Source organism: Mustela nivalis, assembly GCF_964662115.1.
Source record: "Mustela nivalis genome assembly, chromosome: X".
Taxonomy (NCBI): domain Eukaryota; kingdom Metazoa; phylum Chordata; class Mammalia; order Carnivora; family Mustelidae; genus Mustela; species Mustela nivalis.
In genome coordinates this window covers 129620681-129629757 of record NC_139040.1, presented here as the reverse complement: position 1 = coordinate 129629757, position 9077 = coordinate 129620681, and the positions used below count along the sequence as shown (strand labels likewise).

At 41.4% G+C, this 9077-nt stretch overlaps 1 long non-coding RNA gene across 1 annotated transcript in view; it reads right to left on the bottom strand.

Moving 5' to 3' along the window:
* Positions 1-1213: 1213 nt before the first annotated feature.
* The window catches only part of LOC309856272, a 323350-nt gene continuing 315486 nt past the window's right edge, over positions 1214-9077 (bottom strand). The window contains exon 4 of the long non-coding RNA XR_014307126.1: positions 1214-1432. This is a non-coding gene — a long non-coding RNA (uncharacterized lncRNA). The remainder of the gene's footprint in view (positions 1433-9077) is intronic.

Here is a 9077-nt window from a genome sequence, read left to right as displayed (position 1 = left end):
AGACCCCATACTTGTTAAGTAGCATGAAAAGTAAGGTGCAACCAAACAAACAACCAAAAAAAAAAAAAAAAAAAGCAGGTTTGTAGAGATTTCTGTGGGGTTGTATCATGGAAAGAACAGCAGAGTAAGGTCACAATATCTCCCTCAAATCCCACGGCTTCTTCTCTACATCCATGCAAGTGACACTCCAGTTCCTTGACAACTCAGAAGTATAATTTCCTCTTTTGTAAAATGTAGGGCACCATTTCTCTATCACCTGTCTCCTACCCTAGAACCTACATGAACAGTGGAGTGAGCAGGAAGAAACAGACTTTTCGAGAATAAAAATAGGGCTGAAAAGCCTACGTTTTTTAGACTCAGAGCAAAGTTCAGGTCCAACTTTACTCTTTGAGGAATTAAGGATGAGTCACAAAATTTTCCCAGAAAACGTTCCATATGTCTACACTGGGGTCGGCCATCGGCGATGGGGCATGAGAGCATGTCGCCCAGCTCTATGCAGTGAGCAGCTGCAGGAGCCGGCAGTTCACCTCCGAGCATTAGGGGAAATGCGCCCATATAAATTTGCCAGTCCCCATAAGGAGGCATTGTTACTGACACCGTACAAGGGATCCACTCAGAGAGCAAAAATAGTCTTGTCGCACAGTGTGTATAGAAACGAGTCTATATCCGTGCTTTGAATTACCTCCAGGATTTCTGAGAACTCAGAAAGAGGTGGCTAGCCTTGCAGAGTATAAAGCTAACCTTGGAGAAACTAAGAAACCAAGAATTGTAGACTGTTCTCCTTAATATAACATGGGGTTGGCTGTGAGGGGGAAGGCATGCTAGGGCGAGATTTCCATCACACAAACGTGCCTTGACATGTTCTGTGAGAAAGTGAGTTTGGTCTCCAAAGGATAAGAGAGAACCCAAAACTCAGTTCCGGTCAACCACACATTTCTGAATACACTATCCATGGCAAATTTACCAAGTTATTAAAATTGGTTGACATCTGTTTTCTGCCTGGTCGGAATACCTTCTAATGTGAGGAATTCCATAGTATCACCTACTTATCTGAAAACAGAGATCTTTTTTTTAATTTTTTTTTGGTTGTCCCAACATGATTCCTTTCCCACTTTTGAAAATACAACCATAGAATGCTATGATTGATCCATCATTTTATGAAAAATCATCCCCAAATGTAGAGGCTTAAAACAACTCACGTATGTTGTCTAGCTGTTTCTTTGGTCTGGAATCTTGGCACAGCCTAGATGGGTCTTCTGACTGTAATCATCCGAAGGCTCGGCCAGAGAAGCACCGATTTCCCAGGGCACGTGGTCACTGGTAGAATTCATTTCTTCAAACTTTGTTGGACCGAGGGCCTTGGTTTCTTTGTCAGTGGTGGTTAGAGGTTTCCTTTGGTTCCTTCCTTCATGGGCTCCTCAAACTTATCCACCTGCATCATCAAAGTTTTCAAGTCAAGAACGCAACAGAAGTAGCATACTACCAAGATGGACGTCACATGTTTATGACCTAATCACAGATGTGATAGCTTATCACTCTGCAGGATTCTATGCATCAGAAATAAATCCTTGGGTCTCCTGCACACACACAAGGGGAGGGAGTCACAAAAAAGCATGAGGAGTCAGGAGGTGGGGATCCTTGGGAGCCATTTGCAAATAGGACCATCTGCTAGACCTGCCTCTCAAGGATGAAGAGGGCATTCCAAGATACTCAATGCACAGTACTTAGCACAATGCTGGGTAGGTTAATAGTCTATCAAGCAATACTGTAGGCTGGTCTTGTAGCCTCTGCATTTTTAAAAATTTTTATTTTATTTATCTCAGTGTTTCAGGCCAGGTTGTAAACAACGTTTCAAGAGAATAATTGGGGGAATTATTTCCAATGCTTCGTTCGTCCTCTCAAATGATCAAATACTCACCATGACAATCAGATTTGCTTACACCTATCTACAAATTTTTGGCCTTGATAGGATAAAAGAAATAAAGTAAAGTGAAAAAAAAAGTTCTTTGTTTTCCTCACAAGAATGATAAATCCCCATTACACTGTGTATACTTAGAGATAAAAGCCAATAATGGAATTCTGACAGGCGTACCTACCATATAGCCGTTTACTGAAAGTATTTTTAGAGTCATTATTAGATTTTTAATAAGACTTCTGATTATTTTTTAAAAATGATCACAGCAGAGAACATTGAAGTGTTTAGTGAGGCAAACAAGTCTACAACATAAAGAAAACCACTGTTTACATTTTTAGTTGCTTTACTGAGCTACAATTCACATACCAAATGATTCACCCAGATAAAGTGTATTTTTGCCAGTTTTTAGAGTGTTCACAGAGTTAGCCGTTATCATCATGATCAATTTTAGTCAATTTACATTTTAACATACAACCCTTGGATTGGCGTCTATGCATCAGCATGTTTTTATGACCCGAATTTGCACTTCGTGTATTGTGAATGTTTCCCATATCCAAAAATAGTCCTCAGGCTGATGCTTTATAACAGGTACACAACCACTTAAGAAAACAAAACAAAAATTTCTCCCCTTGATGCTTTTTGATGGTTTGCTTTTTGGCAGGCGCTTTGCTGAGTGATGGATTATGTCTTTCAGCATCCCTGATAAGCTGATGAGATACTATGATTTATAGGCAACTGGGGATCAGAGAGACGGTTATGATTCTTGGCCACAGGTGTTGATGCAGTAACCAGGAGGTGAGTGGTATTGTTGGGTGGTCGAACTCCACCTCCTCCACGTGAGATACGATCATTTGGTTAGCCGAGCCCCTGGTGTCGAAAACTTAGTTTCAATTTTTGAGACATGATACATTGTATTCGTTGTCTAATGGTGCATAAAAAGGGACTGAAAATTTAGCAACTTAAAATAAGCAATAATGTATCTCAAATTCTGTGGGTCAGGAATCTAGATGTAGCATCTCTGGGTCCCCTGACTTAGGAATTTCTACAAGGTTACAGTTGAGTGGCAGCTGGGGCTGTGATCTTATCTGAAGATTGGACTGTGGAAAGACCCATTTCCAAGCAGGGATTAGGTCCTCACTGGCTGTTGACCAGAGGTGGCATTTCATTTACATGTGATTTTTCTCCATAGGACAGCTCCAAGGATTACAGCTGGCTTCCTCAGAGCAAGAGGAGGATGATGCCCAGATGGCGTGCTGGTCCCGGAAGCGACGCCTGTTATTTTGCTGTATTGTGCTAATTGGAAATAGTTGATTCAGCCCACACTGAAGGGAGGGACAAGAGGGTATGATTATCATGAGGCACGGACCATTGGAGCCATCTTAGATGTTGCCTACCAAAATGGTTAAAGCATATTGGTAAATAAACACTTATGTGCACATGTGATTGTTTGAAAATAGAAGCAGCCAGATAGCCCGTGTGTATGATTAATAAATATTGGCAAAATGACTGTACAGGGCATATAGGTTGTCTATCCATTTGATCCCTTTTGTAAACGTCACCCATATTATCATTTCAGCACCCATCTCTTACATACAGAGCTCACAGATCCAGATAGACCATGAACTCACTCCTGCTGCTGCTGGGCTGTGTCTCAGCTTGGATCCATCAGTGTATGGGGGGCATGTGACACAAATGGTCCAATAAGAGCTAATATTGGGACTCTAGCTTATCATAGTTCAGCAGGAGAACATCCTCTTTCTTATGGACACAGTGGTGTTTGATGTGATGGCTGGAATGCTGCAGCCATTTTGTCACCATAAAGGGCAACCACCTGAATATGAAGCCAACCTTCAAAGAAAGCCAAAAGCCAAAGTAATCGTTACAAAAAAGGAACAGGAGTTTTCAGTTAAGCCAGCTCTGAAAACTGCCCTGCCCCTGAAGGTAAGTTATAAACACAATATACATCATTATTTGGAAAGTCCTAAATTTATCTTGCCAAAGAATCATGTCCAAAGAGTTGGTGTGCCACAATTCACACATCTAAAATGTTGGGTGTGCTGAGCCAATGACAAAGATGGGAAAAAGGAGAACTCTACCCAGGTCTGGGAACTTGGTTGGCATTAACAGGGAGTTTTGAAATACTAGTTCAATCCCTACCAGTTATTTCTAGGGACTCAGACTCTGTGTCCATCATGGCTTAGAGCAGCTGGAAGGAAAAATTCAGGATGTTGAAGTGAATTAGCTACTCCCTGAAGTTCTCAGTCAGGGCTATAAGCAAGAGATAAAGCTATCCATTATGCTGTTGAAATGAATTAAAAATATCCTGAAAAAGTCAAATTTTCTATCTACCCCAAGCTACAATTTATGCAAGAATCATCCTTATCTCCTCTCTTCTGCATACACTCTTCAACCAAGGTCAGAACATATCCAGAATCTGACCAGTTCCCATCACCTTCTCCACCCAAGGCCCGTCCAAGCCTCCAGCCTATCTTACCTAGATGACTGCAGTCACCTCCCTAACAGATGTCCCTATACTGAGCTGATACCCTACAGTTTACAGTCAACTCAGCAGCCCGTTGAATTCTTTTAAAATATAGACTCAGATTCTCTTCTTGAACTTCTTGAATTGCTTCCCATTTCACTCAAGTAGCAGTTACAGTTCTTACAAGGGCATAGAAAGCCCTACTTCTCATGGGATCCTGATACATTTCGGGTCTGATCTGTAGCTGCTTATTTTGTTCATTCTATCTCTGCCATACTATCTCCCACACTATTCTATAAGCACATTAGCTTTATGTGCCCACCGTGTGCATCTGTGCTTGGGGTCCTTGTATCAGCATGCCATTTCCCAGATATCTGCATGATTCTCTTGGGGGACCTGCCTAACATATTGTGCCTTCCCAGGTTTGTTCAGAGGGTTATTTGGGATATACATGAGTAAAGTTCTTTTAGTGACATCCATAAATCTTGATGAGTCCATGCTATGGTCATATGACTATGAAGATTTCTCCTGAAGATGGGAACACAGAGTACTAACATGCTGCAATGGAATTTTACAGTATGTTCATCCCAAATGTGAAGAAATTTTCAGACACGCAAAATCTCCATGGACTCGTTTTGTATCAGAGCCCCACTAGCATTATGAAGTGAGTGGGGAATTTTCTTTCTATGATCTGTTGTATAGGTACCTTAGAACTGGATGCCTTCTAGGGGCCTTTTCATATGTTCACATGAGAAATCGCTTTTCCTTCAGACTCCATGTTTGCAATCAGAAATGTCACATTCTGCAAATCGTTAACAATTAACAATGATCATTGATTTCCCATTCAAAAAGTTCCAGGCAGGAGGTTGTCAAGTGATAGAAATTTTAAACACAAAATTTCAATCTTAACTAGCTGGGAAGTGATTTTTTAATTTTGTAATTTAATCTTTGCAGAAAAATGTCATTAAGTAAATAAGACACATTTCTTGTGCACCACTTTACAGAAGATGAAGGGCACAGGATATTAGAGTATCTGGCATTGGACAACAAAGAAGTGATAATCTCCTCCTGGTTCTAAAAACACTTGACTAGTTCCTACATCAATCAGACCACGAGAAAAATTACTGTCTTTGGAAACCCATGTTGCATTTCCTCAAATGAGAAGACTATAGTACCAAGCAAATGATCACTTTTGAACGTTTTCTTAAAACCTAGCAATGTCTTCTGACCTTTGTGAATTTGACAGACCATACAGTCTTCTAGCTAAACGACGTTTTCCACCTAACTCTTTATTTCCATGCATGCTCTCTTTCCTTGGTCCTTCTTGAACGGAACGGGAGGAAAACCAGTCATTTAATGAACAGATCATTAAAATAGGCATCTGTTGTTTTTGGATGCCCGTGTTGACCATCCCAGGTAACAGGGAAACAAAAGATTAATTTGCCTTTGAGATTCAGCATGGCCTCCCACATAGTGACTGCCACCTTCACCGTCATAATACACTGAGCCGGTCATCCCACAAGAGGAGGCATTGCGTGATATTAAAATCACAGGGATCTCATTCCCCAGCTCAACCGGGGAGACTCAAGTCCCTAAAAGAGATCAGAGGAATCGATGCAGTTGTAGAATTTGGTACGTTGTCAACCTGTGCTTTTCGGTTTAATGAAAAGTTATATTTTCTCTATTGTCCTTTGGCTCAAATGCTATTGGTATGCCATCGTGAGGACATTTTGCTCCCACTTAATTTCCACTGTAATAATAGACTTGGTCTCCTCTGAGACACCCTGCTCTGGATGGTAGAGGATATTGGCTCGATAAATATACCACGTTCCACGAGATTCAGAAAGTGGATTTTTCTGCCCCATCCTGTCTTCTTCTAGACAGTTCAAAACAAAACAAAACAAAACAAAACAAAACAAAACCAGGAACTCATTACGTAATTAGCTGTTAGTATAACATAGTGTTATACAAATAATTGATGATGTGAGGTCACTGACTCCCTAGACTCCAAGATGACATCCATGCCATTTTTAAAAGGGCCCTAATGGACAAAGGGAAAGATGCTCCCTTCCCACAAAACACTGCCATTACCTAGGCTTCAGGCAGAGACTAATACACAACTTGCCTCCTTTGTAGTCACATCCAGATTAAGTAGGCTTGGCTAGCAGTGCTGATACGAATGTCCGGTCAATTCCAAAGGCATTTAAAGCCTCTGTTCCAAATGAGGAACCCGAGTTTACATGCAAAAAGCTGCGCTTTCATCCTAGATGTTACAAGAATGGATAGCGTCATCACCAGGCCTAGATCCTTCCCGGGATGAAGCTGTTTAGCATTTTGCAATCCCAAAGGCTTCTTTCTCACGTGGCTCTGGAGTATCAAAGTCATACTTTGCAGCTAGGCTGTATGTTCTGGGAAGTTTATCGAGGATCAGTCAGGGCACCGACACCTGCAATGGCTCAATGATTTTATTTGAAGGAAAATCTTAATGGTGCTGAGACAAACTCGGAGCACAGTCATTGGGGAGAAAAACAACTACTTCCCAAGGAACTGAGCCCGGGTGTTAAAACTGATGCTCCCTGGTCAACCAGAGAATGTGGGTTTTTAAGTAATTAGTTAATGAGGGAAGGTCCCTTCGTTATTTCTTATTTTTTTTTTAACTTCCAGGGACTCCTTTAGAAATAATTTCAGTGTGGGAATGAACCAGATTGATTTCTGTTCCCCTTCAAATGAGAATGGTTCTGTATCCTAATATCCTACTATTTTCCAGACATCGATTCAAATGTCACCTCATTTACAAAGATGCCTGTAATTTTTCCCACCTGGAAGAAACCCTTTTCCTCTAAAATCCTGTGTCTTACTATTTCTCCTAAATCAGTGCTTCATCATTTACCTCCACTTATATTTATATTGCGCGTTTGCTTTTTCACGGGAAGTATACAGTTGCATTCCTGTTTTCACTCCAAAGCTCCTAAGATAGAGTCCTGCACAGAACACACACAAAATCAAACAGCTGCTGAATGAGTTAATCATTTGCCTCAATGGGTCCCCAAATATAATCTTGGATCAGCCAGTAATGATCACTAACTTTCTCAAACAGTATCAGGCACAATAATGGAACATGTCTACATGACCGAGGGTTTCTGCTATCATTATGCAGGATGTCTCCCTCCCATGATGAAACTTGACACTTTGGATGAACTCTGCAGAAACTCAAACACTAGCAAACCACTGCATGTCCATTTCAACCCCCACACCCCAATTTAGCTATATCTATACAGACTCTCCTTGATGCGCAATGTCATTGCATTAATCCATTCACAAGGCTTGCCACCCTGTTCTATTTTGCAAAAATACTCATGAAATATAGGCTGCTTCCACGCACAAGGCATTAATCCAAGTAGAAGTAGAAGAGAACTAATTATCCGTAAGACTGAAACCATAAACAAACAGCTAATGAACTTGCTAATTGTTTTTCTGTTCTTTGGACTTTTCTAAGGCGTCCGGTTGTTAGAGATACTGTAATGAAGGGAAAACAAAGGACAGCTAAGTCCCAATATTTCTTTTACCTTTTCCTGTTTTCTTACTTTTTTTTTTTAAATTAAATATACAGATCAACAGAGTGCAAGAAAGACCAAAAATAACTAGAACATGAGCTCCCTCGGTGAAATAAGTATTTGTGGTTCTTCAAGGTGAGGCAGAGTAGATCTTCATGTATCCAAACAGTTGTAGAACATCAGGCAGCAAGATAACAATCATGACTCAGTCCTTGAGGGAGAGGGGGTCCTGGGGACTCCACAGGCCAGTAGGCTGCAGAGAGATGGAATCTACCAGCTACAATAAAATGGGTGTTGGTACAATGGGTAAATGCATACAGCTCTCTGTCAGTGCACACAGAGGAGCACACACACTGATGACAGGCAAGAAAGGGACATTTAAGGCATGACTGCAGGGGGAACAGGACCATCAGGAAGACGTAGGGGAACAGGAGGTCTGCTATTGGCAGATACATGGCTGTCCAAGGGAACAGCATTTATGAAGCCATGAGTAGAGTTCACTCTACTTGGAAACATGGTGTTTTGGGGAAGGAGAAAGATGAGGCAGAATGGGGTTATGATTATCACAGGAGCACAGGGATGGGGTGCATGGGATGGATAGATGGACTCTGAAGGCCTTCAGTACCCCCAAATGAATTGTACTGGGATGTTGATTATGAACTATAGGCACTTGAAACACAGCAAATGCAGGGAAAGGCTTTCTCTGAATTTCCCCCATCTGCCTCAAGATACATCCTCCAAAAGGAACTCAACTCATCAGGGCCCTTCCCCATGAGGGTCATCATTGGAAAGGACTGAGTCTTGTCACAGGAGAGGAGACTGGACATCAACCGCACATCCAGACTCTGTCACAAACTGTCACACCTCCATCTGTTTTACTAAGGACCCAGTCCTCTTTCCTAAAATCATTTACTCCCCACACAGGTCCACATCCATTCCCCTCCCCTTATAAAGATGGCGGATAAGCTCTCAAATCTCACTGATGCATAGGGAATTCACCTATGCATCTGAAGTCTCAGAGCACACAATATTCAGCATTATTCTACATGTATGCCTTCTCTCTTGTTAATCTGCCTGTCTGTATTTGTTTTGTGTGAAGACTCAGCTATGGAACCAAGGAGGATAC